The sequence below is a fragment of the Orcinus orca genome, chromosome X, assembly GCF_937001465.1.
Source record: "Orcinus orca chromosome X, mOrcOrc1.1, whole genome shotgun sequence".
In the NCBI taxonomy this organism is placed as follows: domain Eukaryota; kingdom Metazoa; phylum Chordata; class Mammalia; order Artiodactyla; family Delphinidae; genus Orcinus; species Orcinus orca.
This window is the reverse complement of record NC_064580.1, coordinates 105534421-105555019: the sequence shown is the minus strand read 5'-3', so window position 1 is coordinate 105555019 and position 20599 is coordinate 105534421. Positions and strand designations below refer to the sequence as shown.

The 20599-nt window shown below is 36.8% G+C and overlaps 1 long non-coding RNA gene across 1 annotated transcript in view; it reads right to left on the bottom strand.

The window, feature by feature from the left end:
* The window catches only part of LOC125963043 (uncharacterized), a 282943-nt gene extending 262625 nt beyond the window's left edge, over positions 1-20318 (bottom strand). The window contains exon 1 of the long non-coding RNA XR_007474796.1: positions 20212-20318. This is a non-coding gene — a long non-coding RNA (uncharacterized LOC125963043). The remainder of the gene's footprint in view (positions 1-20211) is intronic.
* Positions 20319-20599: the final 281 nt, after the last annotated feature.

Here is a 20599-nt window from a genome sequence, read left to right as displayed (position 1 = left end):
ATATGCTGATTTCACATTTTACCTCTCCTTCATTGTTCCCCCTCACATATTGACTATTTTGTACATGAAGGTATCATAATATGTAGATTGACGTGATTACACATAGATATTTTCAGAATTTTGCTCCTCTCTCCATGTTCATCTGCAAACACTTGCAATCATCTCTATAGTTCTCTCTATATAAAGCCCTTGCTATCAATTTCCTTATGATAGGGGGTTCGTGGGACATTCTATCGTCATCACCTCCTTTTGGAGACAAGCAGAAATAAATGAGAGTCAATTCATTTTGTTAGGTACTATATTACAAATTCTCTACACGTGTAAAAAAAAAACTACTATATGTCACTATGCTTTGTATTTAAACTAAATCATTATGCTGTGAAATGAACACATTATTCCCATTAAAAATATGAGGCTTAGACAGAGATAGATATGGAGGCTTGGACAGATCAAGTAACTTTCTTAGAGTGACACACTAGATTATATCTGGCTAAGCCAGGGTGTGGAACTCAGTTGGGCTGATTCCATGTTCTTTGCAGTACAACATACAGCCTCTCTCATCATGCTGTTATTTCCACTTACACAAGGAAGTTACTGATGGTGGTATTGTCAGCCTTTTGAGTTAAATCAGACTTGACTTTAGGTTTCAATTCCAACATCAGAAGGGAGATAACAATAGTACCTACTTCCCAGAGCTACTGTGTGAATTAAGTGAGGTAACTAATCGATATAAAGTGCCTAGTTCAGTGCCTGAAACATAGGCATTATTTTAAAGGCTTTATATTATTAAGCTGTAATTTTTATCTCCCCCTTTGAATCAAAAGAGAAGTAGTAGTATAATCTCTTACTCTATTCATTTAATTGGATTGCTGGTCACTTTTCTCCTTTGGACATTACTGTATAGTTTATTTCCCTTCCTCAGCCTTAATGGAACCACAGTGGAATTTTCTATTTCTAAAAGATCACCTGTTTACTCAAGTAAATAATAATCACCTTTCCACTCCACATATTCAATGTCTATATCACACGTAGAATAGGCACTTATCACATACTGAAGTACCTTCTATTGTAGTTACCTGTACTTGTTTCATTTCTCCTATAAGCTTCTTGAGATCAGGACTCATCTTTTTAGTCCCAATGTTCCTAACAGGGTGTCTAGTATATCACAGATATACCTTAAATATACACTAAATAAATTAATTAATGGAATAGAAATCTGGGTGACTTCAAGTGTGCTTTGGATGAATTTTATTATTTGACAGGATACTTAAGTCCATTTTCTTTAAAGCATTGCTTAAAACATATTGCAATATATAATTTAACTGATTGGCATAAAGTCATTTATAGCTTATTTATGCAAATGACATCATTCCTTTAGTGGTGTATACAGCCCTAAATCCTATGGAATAAACTAGTACACCACTGTGAAAGATTCTTCCAAAGTGGGTAATAAAGAAAAAAAAAAACAGAAACAAAACGAAAAGACAACCCACAGAATGGGCGAAAATATTTGCAAGTGAAGCAACCAAGGGATTAATCTCCAAAATATACAAACAGCTCATGAAGCTCCATATCAAAAAGAAAAACAATCCAATCAAACAATGGGTGGAGGGCTTCCCTGGTGGCACAGTGGTTAAGAATCCGCCTGCCAATGCAGGGGACATGCGTTCAAGCCCTGGTCCAGAAAGATCCCACATGCCGTGGAGCAACTAAGCCCATGCGCCACAACTATTGAGCCTACGCTCTAGATCTCGCAAGCTACAACTACTGAAGCCCACACACCTAGAGCCCGTGTTCCACAAAGAGAGAAGCCACCACAATGAGAAGCCCACGCACCACAACAAAGAGCAGCCCCCACTTGCCACAACTAGAAGAAAGCCTGCATTCAGCAATGAAGACCCAACGCTCCCAAAAATAAATAAAATAAAATAAATAATAATAATTTTAAAAATGGGGGCTTCCCTGGTGACGCAGTGGTTGAGAGTCCGCCTGCCGATGCAGGGGACACGGGTTCGTGCCCCGGTCCGGGAAGATCCCACATGCCGCGGAGCAGCTGGGCCCGTGAGCCATGGCCGCTGAGCCTGCGCTTCCGGAGCCTGTGCTCCACAACGGGAGAGGCCACAACAGTGAGAGGCCCACGTACCGCAAAAAAGGGCAGAAAATCTAAACAAACATTTCTCCAAAGAAGACATACAGATGGCCAAGAGGCATATGAAAAGATGCTCAACATCACTAATTATTGGAGAAATGCAAATCAAAGCTACAATGATGTATCACCTCACACCAGTCAGAATGGCCATCATCAAAAAATCTACAAACAATAAATGCTGAAGAGGGTGTGGACAAAAGGGAACCCTCCTACACTGTTGGTGGGAATGTAAATTGGTACAGCCACTATGAAGAACAGTGTGGAGGCTCTTTAAAAAATCTAAAAATAGAGCTACCATATGATCCAGCAATCCCACTCCTGGGCATATATCCCGAGGACACCATAATTCAAAAAGATACATGTACCCCAATGTTCACTGCAGCTCTATTTACAATAGCCAGGACATGGAAGCAACCTAAATGTCCATTGACAGAGGAATGGATAAAGAAGATGCAGTACATATATACAATGGAATTTTACTCAGCCATAAAAAAGAACGAAATAATGCCATTTACAGCAACTTGGATGAACCTAGAGATTGTCATACTGAGTGAAGTAAGTCAGACAGAGAAAGATAAATATCACATGATATCGCTAATATGTGAAATCTTAAAAAAAAAATGGTACAAATGAACCTATTTATAAACCAGAAATAGAGTCACACATGTAGAAAACAAACTTATGGTTACCAAAAGGGAAACGTGTGGGGGGGGATAAACTGGGAGATTGAGATTGACATATACACACTACTATATATAAAATAGATGACTAATAAGAATCTGCTGTATAGCACAGGGAACTCTACTCAATACTGTTTAATGGCCTAGATGGGAAAAGAATCTAAAAACGAGTGGAGATACGTACATATGTATAACTGATTCACTTTGCTGTACAGCAGAAACTAACACAACATTGTAAATCAAATGTACTCTAATAAAAATTAATTAAAGAATAAAGGAAAAAATATATATGGGAAAACATAACATCAAAGATAACTATCCATTTCTAGGGTTCTGTATCCAGTTTCTAAATTATCAGGACTCCTTGTATATTTTCCTATTACCCAATGGGACAAGATAGCATTGGCTTTGGAGACAGAAAACATGGTTTGAATTCAACTATGACTTTGCTTCAGCCACTTTACCTCACTGCACCTCAGTTTTCTGGTGGTAATATCTAGTTTGCAGATTGTTGTGAAAATTAAGATAATAAGTATATATAGCCTAGTATATACTAAGCATTCATTAAATTATAAAAATGATCATTACTGGTATATTCACATGTAAGTTAGATGGTGAAGGGTTTAAATTCAAACCAGTTGTCTTGTGTGTGAGCTGTTTTGGTAAATGATTTGAAGGGAGAACAAATTAAAACGAAGGATTTAAATGAAAAGCATTGTATATGGACTCCAATTATCTTTATCTTTGGTTCTTCCATAATTTTTCCATATTATTTTCAGTTAATTGTGCTTTTATTGGTCTCCAAATTTCTCCAGAATTAAGTCATTTCATGAATAAATGTGAAATCTTCACAATACTATAAAATGAAACTTTCACCAAACACAGTAGCACTTTTCACAGGTGAAATAGAAGCATTTCCTCATTTAAAACAATAGTATGTAGAATTATACATTGGAGTTGGAGTTAAAATTTGGTCTATATTTTTCTTTTTATGTTTACTGTTCTCTTAGTTATAGCAGAGAGGGTAGAAAAAAATGACCTGTATGAACAACCAAAGAATATATAGCTACCTTTCTTCTAAAACGACTCAGGCATTGTTACAATTCCAGACTCACTGTACCCAGCTATCCAAACCAAGCCTTCTGGTTTTTATGTCTCACACCCATTGCAATGGATTGTAATGGTTCTGTGCTCACAATTACATGTGTGCCCTCTCCTCTCATATACACTTATTATTCTCAATGTAAATTCCCCACCAGTGCTATAGATTATGTCTCTATGCTATGCACTTACAGAAAACCTAATGAAAAGAATAAATTAGAGAGGAAGAAATTACCAGCTACTAATATGATTCCCAATACCAAGGGCCCTGAACTTCTTTAACGTGTATCAAAACTACTTCCAGTGATTACAGCATCAGTGGAGAAAATGGAAAAAAGAAACTAACATGAATTGAAAAGAACCTCCTTTTTGCTTTTGTTCATATAATAATGTGGTTATGTAATGAATTAAGTGAACTAGGTAAAACGTTAGGCTGTAATGAAACACAGGGTTATGTATTGTTACACTGTCCTGAATAGAACAGAGTAGAGAGTTTTACCACTCTAGGGTACTGGGAGAGCACAGTTATATGAAACACAAAGATATTTCCAGGGATTTCTCCCTTGAAAGAACTCCCTCTCCCCTAAGTGCGCAGAAACTACAAATAATATGTTGCCTCCCTATGATTTGATGGGTACCAAAAGGCTCCCCTGCCCCAAATATTTCCCTTCCAAAGAGACAGAAATTTTCACATTACTCATATCTTTGGAGAGAATTTATAAAGACTCTGGTGACCATATAATTTTATCATCTGAATGGAAAACAACTTAGATATAATGGCCTATGAACTATATCAGACTTACAGATGTGTTTTTTAAATTTTTTACCAGAAAGCAGTACAAATTTAATATACATTTAAACATGGAGAACTTTCACATAAATATCTAGATTCCACACTTCTTTTGAAAACTGATGAAATCTGGCAAAACTAGACTCACATTCCTTCACAGAGACTATTGACTTTGGGCAAGTCATTCCATCTCTGAGTCTTACTTTCCTCATCTGCAAGATGAAGATAATGATATCTAGGGTCACAAAATTGTTAGTAGAATTAAATGAGATAATAAATAGAGAGAGCTCAGGGCACATTAAGCACTTGATAAATGATAATTATTAGTATTAGTGATTAGGGTACATGCCTTATCTCCAGGGGCATGTATCCTGCAAATTTGGCACCAACCCTTCTATACCAGATTTTTCTCCTAATACAGATGTTGAACATAGGTTGCCATTCTACCAGTACACTTGCACTGCTATTTTCCTTATAATAAGAATACTTCTATTTTCAAAATGAATGATAAACTGAGAGGACTTTTGTATTTCAGAAAAACAGGAAAGAATACTAAAACACCAAATTTTCTCCAGATGCTTTAAAGATGGCCTGATTTCTAAGCAAGGTAGATTTGTCTACCATGCAAAGTGCTACTTTAAAGTTTCCCCCATTTGGAAGTATTGTTGTTGTTTCCACATTGTGTATTTCAAACTGGTCATTCTTAGTTTCAAGGTTTCAAAAAGATCCCAAGATATCTGAGTAGTGCATTAAAAACAAAGTTGGCATGCTTTGCCTTTAAATATCTGTTTGAAGTCAAGATGTGTTCAAGAAAAAAAGACGCTTCATCTTCTGAAGCTGTGATACTTATTCTCTGCCCCTACCCATTCCTCCACTGATCCATTCTGTACCCTTTTCTGACCCGCTCTGTGCTCTTGAAAAACTAATACCTACCAACAGCATTACTGGAGCGCTCCTGTTGGCTGGCTTCTATTTCTTACCTCTAGTTAGTAGTAACATCAGGAGGAGACTAGAGGGGTGAAAGACAGGGAAGGATAGAAGAGAGGCCAGAAAAGAGAGTCCCTATGTTTATCCCCCCCTTCCCCACCCTCTCCGATCTACCTCATTGTGGTTCCTCTTTGGTCAAAGTTCTTGTACTATGGCCCATCTTCCATGGCTCTATACTCTCTGTAAACTACAATAACATCATTCTCTCCCCCTACCCCTTCAGGACTAAGGATGGTAGTGGCTTCCTATTGTAGTTAGTTCCTGGGAACCTCCACATGTCGCACTAGTCCCCTTAACCCTAACTAATCTTCTCTAAGTAGTCTCTTGAAATATTGAATTAGATTCTGTCTCCTGAAGGACTCTGACTGCTACAGAAGCCATTACCAAATTTGCTATTTTGTTTAAAAGATTTTATATAGCCTTAATTTTTTGAACTATACTTGTTAAAGAAATAAAAAGAAAACCTGTGAATATTATACAATGCTGATTCTATGAATTATATAATCTTTATAACTGAATAGATATATAACTATTTAGGTCTTTATTCCTCCAAAGTTTACATGAATGTGTACCATTTTACTATCATTTATTTTGGCATGGGAGAAAACACTGATAAAGTAAAAATAAAGGATAAAAAGCATATGATCATCTAAATAGACACAGAAACAGAATCTGACAAAATTCAATATCCATTTATCATAAAAACTCTCAGCAAATGTGTACAGCTATCTCAACATAATAAAGGCCATATATAACAAACCCACATCTACCACCATACTCAATGTTGGAAAGATTAAAGCCTTTCCTCTAAATTCAGGAACAAGGCAAGGATGCCCACTCTCACCATTTCAATTTACAATAGTATTGGAAGTCCTGGCCACTGCAATCAGACATGGAAAGAAATAAAAGGCATCCAAATTGGAAGGGAAGAAGTAAAACCGTCACTGTTTGCAGATGACATGATACTATATATAGAACATCCTAGAGTCTCTGCCAAAAAACCAAATAAGAAAAAAATGAATTCAGTAAAGCTACAGGATACAAGATTAATATGAAAAAATCTGTTGCTTTTCTATATGCTAATAATGAACTATCAGAAAAAGAATTCAAGAGGAAGAGGAACCAAGATGGCAGAGTAGAAGTACATGCTCTCACTCACTCTTGCGAGAACACAAGAATCACAACTAGCTGCTGGACAATCATCGACAGGAAGACACTGGAATTCACCAAAAAAGACACTCCACATCCAAAGACAAAGGAGAAGCCACAATGAGATGGTAGGAGGGGCGCAATCACAGTAAAATCAAATCCCATAACTGCTGAGTGAGTGGGTGACTCACAGACTGGAGAAAACTTATACCACAGAAGTCCACGCACTGGAGTGAAGGTTCTGAACCCCACGTCAGGCTTCCCAACCTGGGGGTCTGGCAATGGGAGGAGGAATTCCTAGAGAATCAGACTTTGAAGCCTAGAGGGAATTGATTGCAGGACTTTGACAGGACTGGGGGAAACAGAGACTCCACTCGTGGAGGGCACACACAAAGTAGTGTGAGCATTGGGACACAGGAGAAGGAGCAGTGACCCCAGGGGAGACTGAACCAGACCTACCTGCTAGTGTAGGAGGGTCCCCTGCAGAAGCGGGGGGAGGGCTGTAGCTCACCCTGGGGACAAGGACACTGGCAGCAGAAGTTCTGGAAAGTACTCCTTGGAGTAAGCACTCCCAGAGTCTGTCATTAGCCCCATCAAAGAGCCCAGGTAGGCTCCAGTGTTGGGCTGCCTCAGGCCAAACAACCATCAGGGAGGGAACCCAGCCCCACTCATCAACAGTCAACTGGAGTAAAGTTTTACTGAGCTCTGCCCACCAGAGCAAGAGTCAGCTCTACCCACCACCAGTCCCTCCCAAAAGCCTCTTAGATAGCCTCATCCACCAGAGGACAGAGAGCAGAAGCAAGAAGAACCACAATCCTGCAGCCTGTGGAACAAAAAACACATTCACAGAAAGACAGACAAGATGAAAAGGCAGGGGGCTAGGTACCAGATGAATGAACAAGATAAAACCCAAGAAAAACAACTAAATGAAGTGGAGATAGGCAACCTACCAGAAAAAGAATTCAGAATAATGATAGTGAAGATGATCCAGGACCTTGGAAAAAGAATGGAGGCAAAGATCGAGAAGAGGCAAGAAATGTTTAACGAAGACCTAGAAGAATTAAAGAACAAACAAACAGAGATGAACAAAACAATAACTGAAATGAAAACTACACTAGAAGGAATCAATAGCAGAATAACTGAGGCAGAAGAATGGATAAGTGACCTGGAAGACAGAATGGTGGAATTCACTGCTGCAGAACAGACTAAAGAAAAAAGAATGAAAAGAAATGAAGACAGCCTAAGAGACCTCTGGGACAACATTAAACGCAACAACATTCGCATTATACGGGTCCCAGAGGAGAAGAGGGAGAGGAAGGACCAGAGAAAATATTTGAAGAGATTATAGTTGAAAACTTCCCTAACATGGGAAAGGAAATAGCCTACCAAGTCCAGGAAGCGCAGTGAGTTCCATACAGGATAAACCCAAGAAGAAACACGCTGAGACACATAGTAATCAAAATGACAAAAATTAAAGACAAAGAAAAATTACTGAAAGCAGCAAGGGAAAAACGAAAAATAACACACAATGGAACTCCCATAGATTAACAGCTGATTTCTCAGCAGAAAATCTACAAGCCAGAAGGGAGTGGCATGATATACTTAAAGTGATGAAAGGGAAGAACCTACAACCAAGATTACTCTACCTGGCAAGGATATCATTCAGATTCGATGGAGAAATCAAAAGCTTGACAGACAAGCAAAAGCTAAAAGAATTCAGCACCACCAACTCAGCTCTACAACAAATGCTAAAGGAACTTCGCTAAGTGGGAAACACAAGAGAAGAAAAGGATCTACAAAAACAAACCCAAAACAATTAAGAAAATGGTTATAGGAACATACATATCGATAATTACCTTAAACGTGAACGGATTAAATGCTCCAACCAAAAGACAGAGGCTTGCTGAATGGATACAAAAACAAGATCCATATATATGCTGTCTACAAAAGACCCACTTCAGACCTAGGGACACATACAGATTGAAAGTGAGGGGATGGAAAAAGATATTCCATGCAAATGGAAATCAAAAGAAAGCTGGAGTAGCAATAATCATATCAGATAAAATAGACTTTAAAATAAAGAATAATACAAGAGACAAGGAGGGACACTACATAATGATCAAGGGATCAATCCAAGAAGAAATAAAACAATTATAAATATATATGTACCGAACATAGGAGCACCTCAATACATAAGGCAACTGGTAACAGCTATAAAAGAGGAAACTGACAGTAACACAATAATAGTGGGGGACTTTAACACCGCATTTACACCAATAGACAGATCATCCAAAATGAAAATAAATAAGGAACCAGAAGCTTTAAATGACACAATAGACCAGAGAGATTTAACTGATATTTTTAGGATATTCCATCCAAAAACAGCAGATTACACTTTCTTCTAAAGTGCACATGGAACATTTTCCAGGATAGACCACATCTTGGGTCACAAATCAAGCCTCAGTAAATTTAAGAAAATTGAAATCATATCAAGCATCTTATCTGACCACAACTCTCTGAGATTAGAAATGAATTACAGGGAAAAAAACATAAAAAATGCAAACAAATGGAGGCAAAGCAATACGTTACTAAACAACCAAGAGGTCACTGAAGAAATCAAAGAAGAAATCAAAAAATACCTAGACACAAATGACAAAAAAACACGATGATCCAAAACCTATGGGATGCAGCAAACGCAGTTCTAAAAGGGAAGTTTATAGCTATACAAGCCTACCTCAAGAAACAAGTAAAATCTCAAGTAAACAATCTAATCTTACACCTAAAGGAACTAGAGAAAGAAGAACAAACAAAACCCAAAGTTATCAAAAGGAAAGAAATTATAAAGATCAGAGCAGCAATAAATGAAATAGAAACAAAAAAAACAAGAGCAAAGATCAATAAAACTAAAAGCTGGTTCTTTGAGAAGATAAACAAAATTGATAAACCATTAGCCAGACTCATCAAGAAAAAGAGGGAGATTACTCAAATCAATAAAATTAGAAATGAAAAAGGAGAAGTTACAACAGACACCACAGAAACACAAAGCAACCTAAGAGACTACTACAAGCAACTCTATACCAATAAAATGGACAACCTGGAAGAAATGGACAATTTCTTAGAAAGGTATAACCTTCCAAGACAGAATCGGGAAGAAACAGAAAATAAGAACAGACCAATCACAAGTAATGAAATTGAAACTGTGATTAAAAATCTTCCAACAGGGCTTCCCTGGTGGTGCAGTGGTTGAGAGTCCGCCTGCCGATGCAGGGGACACGGGTTCATGCCCCGGTCCGGGATGATCCCACATGCCGCAGAGCGGCTCAGCCCGTGAGCCATGGCCGCTGAGCCTGCGCGTGTAGAGCCTGTGCTCCGCAATGGGAGAGGCCAAAACAGTGAGGGGCCCATGTACCGCAAAAAAAAAAAAAAAAAAAAAAAAAAAAAAAAAATCTTCCAACAAACAAAAGTCCAGGTCCAGATGGCTTCACAGGTGAATTCTATCAAACATTTAGAGACGAGCTAACACCTATCCTTCTCAAACTCTTCCAAGAAGTTGCAGAGGAGGAAACACACACAAACTCATTCTATGAGTCCACCATCACCCTGATACCAAAACTAGACAAAGATACTACAATAAAAGAAAATTATAGACCAATATCACTGATGAATATAGATGCAAAAATCCTCAAAAAATACTAGCAAACTGAATCAAACAACACATTAAAAGGATCATACACCATGATCAAGTGGGATTTATCACAGGGATGCAGGATTCTTCAATATACACAAATCAATCAAAGTGATACACCATATTAACAAATTGAATAAGAAAAACCATATGATCATCTCAATAGATGCAGAAAAAGCTTTTGACAATATTCAACACCCATTTATGATAAAAATAACTCTCCAGAAAGTGGGCATAGAGGGAACCTACCTCAACATAATAAAGACCATATAGGACAAACCCACAGCAAACATCATTCTCAATGGTGAAAAACTGAAAGCATCTCCTCTAAGATCAGAAACGAGACAAGGATGTCCACTCTCACGACTATTATTCAACATAGTTTTGGAAGCCCTAGCCATGGCAATCAGAGAAGAAAAAGAAATAAAAGGAATACAAATTGGAAAAGAAGAAGTAAAACTGTCACTGTTTATAGATGACATGATACTATATATAGAGAACCCTAAAGATGCTACCAGAAAACTACTAGAGCTAATCAATGAATTTGGTAAAGTTGCAGGATACAAAATTAATTCACAGAAATCTCTGACATTCCTATACACTAATGATGAAAAATCTGAAAGAGAAATTATGGAAACACTCTCATTTACCATTGCAACAAAAAGAAAAAAATACCTAGGAATAAACCTACCTAGGGACACAAAAGACCTGTATGCAGAAAACTATAAGACACTGATCAAAGAAATTAAAGATGGTACCAACAGATGGAGAGATATACCATGTTCTTGGATTGGAAGAATCAATATTGTGAAAATGACTCTACTACCCAAAGCAATCTACAGATTCAACGCAATCCCTATCAAATTGCCAATGGCATTTTTTACAGAACTAGAACAAATCATCTCAAAATTTGTATGGAGACACAAAAGACCCCGAATAGCCAAAGCAGTCTTGAGGGGAAAAAACGGAGCTGGAGGAATCAGACTCCTTGTCTTCAGACTATACTACAAAACCACAGTAATTAAGACAATATGGTACTGGCACAAAAACAGAAACATAGATCAATGGAACAAGATAGAAAGCCCAGAGACAAACCCACACACCTATGGTCAACTAATCTATGACAAAGGAGGCAAAGATATACAATGGAGAAAAGACAGTCTCTTCAATAAGTGGTGCTGGGAAAACTGGACAGGTACATCTAAAAGAATGAAATTAGAACACTCCCTAACACCATATACAAAAATAAACTCAAAATGGATTCGAGACCTAAATGTAAGACCGGACACTATAAAACTCTTAGAGGAAAACATAGGAAGAACACTCTTTGACATAAATCACAGCAAGATCTTTTTTGATCCACCCCCTAGAGTAATGGAAATAAAAACAAAAATAAACAAATGGGACCTAATGAAACTTCAAAGCTTTTGCAAAGCAAAGGAAACCATAAAGAAGAAAAAACAACCCTCAGAATGGGAGAAAATATCCTCAAATGAATCAACAAAGGATTAATCTCCAAAATATATAAACAGCTCATGCAGCTCAATATTAAAGAAACAAACAGCCCAATCCAAACATGCGCAGAAGACCTAAATAGACATTTCTCCAAAGAAGACATACACATGGCCAAGAAGCACATGCAAAGCTGCTCAACATCACTAACTATTAGAGAAATGCAAATCAAAACTACAATGAGGTATCACCTCACACCAGTTAGAATGGGCATCACCAGAAAATCTATGAAAAACAAATGCTGAAGAGGGTGTGGAGAAAAGGGAACCCTATTGCACTGTTGGTGGGAATGTAAATGGATACGGCCACTATGGAGAACGGTATGGAGGTTCCTTAAAAAACTAAAAATAGAATTACCATATGATCCTGCAATCTCACTACTGGGCCTATACCCAGAGAAAACCATAATTCAAAAAGACCCATGTACCCCAATGTTCATTGCAGTACTATTAACAATAGCCAGGTCATGGAAGCAACCTAAATGCCTATCAACAGATGAATGGATAAAGAAGATGTGGTACATATATACAATGGAATATTACTCAGCCATAAAAAGGAAAGAAAATGAATCATTTGTTGAGATGTGGATGGATGTAGAGACTGTGAAACAGAGTGAAGTAAGTCAGAAAGAGAAAAACAAATATCGTATATTAACGCATGTATGTGGAACCCAGAAAAATGGTACAGATGAACCGGTTTGCAGGGCAGAAGTTGAGATACAGATTTAGAGAACAAACGTATGGACACCAAGGGGGAAAACCGCTGTGGGGTGGGGATGGTGGTGTGCTGAACTGCGCGATGGGGATTGACATGTATACACTGATGTGTATAAAATTGATGACTAATAAGAACTTGCATTATAAAAAAACAAACAAAGAAACAATAAAAAACAACTGATACTAAACTTTCTTTGGGTTATGTGTATGGAAATATGTTAATATAAATGTTTCAGACATTACATGAAATTTCTAAAAATCTTATATGTTCTGATATAATGTTATAAGTCATAATTCTAGTTATTACTTCAAAATGTATATCTCAGAAATAACTAAATTTCCTTGTCAATTGCATTATTATGGACTTTCCTCAAATCTTTAACTGTGGTCATTTTTAAGTCTTTTGTCATTTACAGACAGTTCTGGGTGTTCTCTGATGCTTTTGCAAAAATGTTGCTAGAAAAGGTTTTCATCTTCAAGGAATTCATGGAAAAGACTCTGGCAAGTACAGGTTTCTGGTAACTGACTATACTGCTGAACTGAATGAATAAGCATTTTCAGAACTCTAATGGAAAACTGATGAATTCATAAAAGGTCTAAGAAAAGATCAAGATGAAAAAAAGTTAATTACATGGGACTGAGTGAACTGATGAGGATGATTATAATTTTTGTGACTTTCTGTTTGAATAAAAAAAAAATCCCACAAGGACTCAGAGGCAAAAAATATATAAATCAATTTTCACTGCCAAGTAAAGGAGCTGTTACAGTGGAGGATTACTGGACTGAATGTCAATATTATGACATAGTATGAGTGTGTTTCGTGTTTGGTAATTGCAATCATTGTTGCTTTTGTTGTGGTCATACATTTACAATGCTTGGTGTCAGTTTATTTATCTCTTGTAAAAATAAAATACAAAAAAAAAGAAAGGAAAACAATTCAAGAAGACAACCCCATTTATAATTGCATCAAAGGAATTAAATACCTAGGAATAAACTTAACGACAGAGATGAAAGATCTATACTCCAAAAACTCTAAGACACCGATGAAGGAAATTGAAAATGATACAAATAAATGGTAAGATATCATATGTTCATGGACTGGAAGAATTAATATTGTTAAAATTTCCATACTACACAAGGTAATCTACAAATTTAATACAATCCCTATCGAAATACTAATGACCTATTTCCCAGAAATAATCCTAAAATTTATATGGAACCACAAAAGACCCCAAACAGCCAAAGCAATCTTGAGAAAAAACAACAAAGCTGGAGGATTCATGCTTCCTAACTTCAGACTATACTACAAAGCCACAGCAATCAAAACACTATGGTCCTGGCACAAAAACTGACACATAGATCAATGGAACAGAATAGAGAGCCCAGAAATAAACCCATGCAGTTATGACCAATCAATCTACAACAAGGGAGGCAAGAATATACAATGGAGAAAAGACAATCTCTTAAATAAGTGGTGCTGGAAAAACCAGACAGCTATATATAAAACAATAAAATTAGAACATTCTCTAACACCATATAGAAAAGTTAACTCAGAATGGATTAAAGACCTAAATGTAAGATCAGAAATCATAAAAATCCAAGAAGAAAACATAGGCTGAGCACTCTGACATAAATCACAGCAATATTTTTTTGGATCAGTCCCTAAAGCAAATGAAACAAAAGCAAAAATAAACAAATGAGACCTAATTAAAGTTAAAAGCTTTTGCACAGCAAAGAAAACCGTTGACAAAAGGAAAAGACAACCTACTGAATTGGAGAAAATATTTTCAAATGATATGACTGATAAGGGGTCAATACCCAAAATATGTAACAGCTCATAAAACTCAATATCAGAAAAATAAACACGCAATCAAAAAAACAGGCAGAAGACCAGAATAGTAAGTTTTCCAAAGAAGATATACAGATGGCCAACAGGCACATTAAAAAATGCTTAATATTGCTAATCATCAGAGAAATGCAAATCAAAACCACAAAGAGATATCACCTCACACCTGTCAAAATGGCTATCATCAAAAAGTCTACAAACAACAAATGTTGGTGAGGATGTGGAGAAAAGGGAACCCTAGTACACTGTTGGTCAGATTGTAAATTGGTACAGCCACTATGGAAAACAGTATGGGGTTTCCTCAAAAAACTAAGAATAGAACTACCATATGATACAGCAATTCCACTCCTGGGTATATATTGGAAGAAAATGAAAATACTAATTTGAAAAGATACATGCACCCCAATGCTCCTTGCAGCATTATTTACAATAGCCAAGATATGGAAGCAACCTAAGGGTCCATTAACAGATGAATGGATAAAGAAGATGTGTATATGTATGTATGTATCTATGTGTACGTACACACACACACACACACACAAAATGGAATACTACTCAGATACAAAAAAGAATGAAAATTTGCCATTTGCAACAACATGGATGGACCTAGAGGGTATTATGCTTAGTAAAATAAGTCAGATAGAGAAAGAAAAATACTCAATGTTATCACTTAAATGTGGAATCTAAAAAGTAAAACAAATAAATGAATACAACAAAACAAAAACAAACTCACAGATATAAGAGAACAAACTAGTGGTTACCAGTGGGGAGAGGAAAGGGGGCAGTGGCAAGACTGGGGTAAGGGGATTAAGAGGTACAAACTACTATGTATAAAATAAATAAGCTACAAGGATATATTCTGTATATAGCACAGGGAATATAGCCAATATTTTATAATAACTTTAAATGGATTACAAGCTATAAAATTTTGAATCACCATCATACACCTGAAGCTAATAATATTGTAAATCAACTACAGTTCAATGAAAAAACTAATCCTAATAACAATACTAATTATTATTCCATCTGATAGAGTGTCATTTTTCAAATAAAACTTTAGAATTAGTTGAATTACAATACTGTAATTAAGCATTACAGTAGTCCATGTGTTGGAAATACTTACTATTTAATAAAACACTTTTTAGCCCTGGGATTGAGTACACCTTGAAACTCAAAAGATGAAGAAATGTTCACTTTTATTGAAACCAAACCATTAGGATAATCAAATAAATGTAATTTTAGCACCTTGACAACTATGAAACACAAATAACAACTAAGCAAGGTGATGAAGGGGTTTACTAAAAAAGTAATCCTCCAGGATCTGTCCTGTGCCAAGGATAGAATTATTTAATATATTTTCATTTCTAACCAAATTACTGGTCAATAATTATCCATGTTAACTATGATGACCCTAAACTCCTAAAATATTCCAAAGTGCCTATCGAATTATTAAAGGAATCAAGGTATGCTCTTTTTAGTTTCGGTTTTATATACTCTTAATTGCATTATTTTTATATCATATTTTGGTAATCGCCAATGCACATATATGTTTATTTAAGAAATACTGTTGAATGTCTTCTTTATGCAAGATGTGTTCAGAAATGTGGATGAAGTGACAGTGATCAATAATGGTGTTTAAATATTCTGGTTAATTGAGAATAATTTTGAGGGTCATAACACATTTTACTCCATCTCCCTACCATACTGGATACAATGAAATTTGCTCTACATGGCCAAATATGTTAAATAAAAATGTAAAATTACCAGGATTTCCTTTATATTACAATTTTATTAACATTCTTACCAATTTCTAATCTCTCACCTCAGTGGCTACCTTTGTAACAATCAGCAGAATGTTAGCTATGGCTACTTTGCATAAATATTTGTATTTCTTATTGTTTACTTGATAATGTATTCTGCTTTAGGCTGTCTTTAGGCATCTGTGATGGTGACAGGAAATTCATCTCTCTCAAACATGATACAATTAAATCAGTTTGGGTTTGAGTTGATAAAGGATAAACTGCTCCACAAGGTAATACCAAGTAGGATGCATTTACTTTTGGTCTCTCAGGGGAAAGAGAATTTGAACATAAGACCTCACCTCATGTTAGTCTGAAAAATGAGGAACCCATCCCATTTCCAGGTGTCATTTTTGTTTCACATACACATGGGTAACTCAAGGGACATGCCAAAATGAATTCAAATTTTTTAAAGCGGGATTTTCAATTATGGGATTTGGGGAAGAATGTGCCAGTGGGACAGTATACCTCTCTTTCTGCCTCATCCTCTACATCTAATCAACACCAGTGTTTTATGAATTGTAACTCCTAAATATCACTGGAACACACCGTTACTCTCCATCCATATGTCACTTCCCTAAGGGGAAGCCACCCTCACCTCTTAGCTGGACCTTCTCCTAACAAGTCCCCCTACACCCAATCCGTCCCCATTCCAAACTACTTTTCAAATCGCAATATCATTAATCTTTCTAAATAAAGCACAAATCTGATCATTCACCTGCCACCTTGCCTTCAGGCTTCCCTTTGCCTGCTAAGTGAAATTCAAATGCTGTAGCAAGGCATGTGAGTACAAGTCTTATCCCTTGTCACTAACCATCCCCATGCCTCTGTAGTTATACTTCATGCTCTGATTATACTAAACTGCTTACAGCTCCATACATATTTATTTCCTCTCATTTATCCAGAATTTAGCACATGCTAGTAACTTTGCCCGGTACACCATTGACCGCTTCACCTTCGCTTTTTCTAATGCTCACTCTTACTCTTTCTTCAGGTCTCAGCTAAGACAGCCTTCCTCCAGGCAACCTCCTCTGACTCTCAAAGACTGTGCTAAGTATGGCTGCTAGTTTTACCAGAATACTTTATAATTCCTTATTACCACTTAATCCCACTGTATTTTAATTGCCTATTTGTCTAGCTTTGTCACTAGACTGTAAACTCCACGAGAACAATTTTATCTTGCTAATAATTACATCCTCAACCCCTAGTATAATGGTTCCAAATAATTTTTTGTTGCTAATAGACCTCCTATCTTATATCCACATATTTTTTACTTCAAAGAATCAGTGGCCAAGCAGACAATCTGAATACGGGGGCACATTAAAGTCTGGAGGAGGTGGACTGCCACTTGGGTTATCTGTCATATCCAGAAACTCAATCAATAAAATTATATGCTATATAAAGAGCTATTTCTAGGATCTTTTTCCACTTTAGCAGTACAAGGCACCCACAGGAGCTTTAAAATTACAGGGATTTGCCCCTTTTATTACCAGTGTTGTGCAAATTAAAAACATCCTGTCAAGGCATAGAATCCTCTCCACAAGATACAGAAAAGAAAGAAAACCATTTTAGTACTGAACAAGCACTAAACCAGATTAAAATGCGTGTCACAGGCAACGTGCTAAGAGATTATAAAGGCAGAAAGAGATTCCACCCTATGTATCACCAAGCAGCGACAATGCATTCCATACATGTTCTCAAGATTAACCATAACTTGTCTTCCCATAAGAGGACATTACAACACCATTTCATATGCATTCTTTCATAGTTCATCCCAAATTCATCTGGCATTGAGGTAGCCATTTGTGTTAGCTAACTGCCTTTGTCTAAAGGAAAAACAAAACTGCTATCACTAGGAGGAGCATTTGGTTACAGCTCAGGGAAAGACATTCCTACAGTGATAGGGAGATAGAGACACTATATTCCTTGATGTTTACATTTCAAAGAGATGTTTCCCAGATGCTTAAGAAAAACACTCCTGGGTTGTAAAGCTGGCAAGAGGCTTACCTATTCTTTGAAAAGATCTACAGAGATATCAAAGGGAGAGAAGGATTCACAAATAATAGGTTTCTCACAGAAATATACTGAGAAAGGGAGAGGGAATTTTGCTCTTGGCAATGGGAAAAACCATTAAAAAAAAAAATCTACCATTATACCAGTCAGCTCAAATAGTTAGGTAGGGCTTTGTCCCTCCTTAATAAGCAAGCCTCCCTCAGAGAATATATTTTCTCTCTCACAATCTATGTGTCTCACATTACAGAAAAAATGAATTGAGAAAGCCACACCCATGGTGTTAAAAAACATATACATGCTAATGAGATGTCCAGATTATATTACTAGTCTGGGCCTTTCCCTTGAACTCAAGACTCATACAGAAGAGATATTAAAATATTTAAAGATTGGTATTACCTGGGTATTGACAAATCAGAAAAGACACCAGCCCATGTTCTATGCAGGTGTGCTGTATATATGCAACTGCCTAATCAAAATTAATAACTTAATTTTACCACTTAATAACTAATTGGTATCAAGTATAATGTGTCAAACTTTTATCCCTAAGCTGCTAGTAGCATGGTCTTCCCTGTACCAATAAAATACAACTCTACTGCTTGGGCCCAAAAAATAGCATATCCAGCTTATCAGGAATCCTGTTTTCTCAAACTTAAAAACGTGTCACCAAATCTAAACGTTTCTTATGTCCCCAGTGTTAAGACTCTAGTCAAAACTACCATCATTTTTTGGCATGGATTACTGTAAAAGCCCACGAACCAGTCTCCCTGCTTCACATCTTGTGCTCCTACATTCTCTTCTCCATACAAAAGGCAGAACAATTTTTTAAAAACCCAAGTCAGATCATGCTTCTCTTCAGCTCAAACCTCCAATGACTTCCCATTTCACCAGCGTATAAGTCAAAGTCTATACAATGGCTTACAAGCTCCCACAAGGCCTCCTGTTATTTCCGTCATCTCGTCTGCTATTACTGTCCTTGTTGCTTCCTCCACTATAACCACACTTGCTGTTCCTAAAACTGGCCTTGAGGGCTTTGAACTGGCTATTTCTTCGGTCTTGAACTCTTTCCCCATCTATTAGCATGGCTCTCTCCTTTACTAAAGTCACCAATTTTTGAAAGTATTTTTAAAATATATTTCTACTGAGACATAATTTACATACCATAATATTTACTATGTTAAAGTGCAAAATTCAGTGGCTTTTAGTATACTCACAGGGCCGTACAATCATCACCATTTTATAATTTGAGAAATTTTTCATCACCTCAAAAGGATACTCCACACTCTTTAAACAGTCACTTCCCTGTTCCTCCCGTTTCTTCAGCCCCAGACAACCATTAATTCACTCTGTGTCTCTGTGGACTTGGCTACTCCTGTCATTTTGTACAGATGGAATCATATAATATGTGGCCTTTGTGTCAGGCTTCTTTCACTTAGCATCATGTTTTTGAGGTTCATCCAAGTTGTCATATGTATCACTCACTACTTCATTCCTTTTTATGGGTAAAGATATTCACTGTATCTTGGATATACAATTGGATATACAATTTGACTGTCTATTCATCTGTTGATGGACAGAAACATTAACTTTTAAGTACAAAAACTATAAGTTCAACATTAGTGTATCCACAATTGTAACTGGTAATGTCAAGATTATATGTGGTATAAACAGAATGCTGTGGAAAAATGATATTTAAATTATTTGCCAGCAACTGTTTTTTTTATAAAGTCCCTTCTAGCTCTTGTTTTATTAAATACGTGAATACAGTATTTTCATTAATCTCTTACCTCTGAGAACTTGTATTTGGGATGGGTTCAGCCAGATCGCTAGGATAGCAATTGAGTTTTTGGGCCATTCCTGTTAGAGTGGTCCACGGTAGCTGTAACCCTGGATCTGATCTGGAATAAGAGAACACCAAGGCATCACCCTCAGGAATTTCACTATCAGAGCAACAGCTTTGCCACAGTATTTTTTTTTTTTTTTTTTTTTTTACTGTTCAAAGCCCTATTCAGTGAGGCATTCAACCCTGTGACAGACTTGTGTGCTGTGCACAAGGATGGCTGGAACATTCTGAGAGGTCTTTGACATCATGACTCTCAGGGATCCACCTACCTGGGACTGACCAGCACAGTACTCAGCGTATGTGGCCTTTACTGTCAGATGACAGCTTGGGAA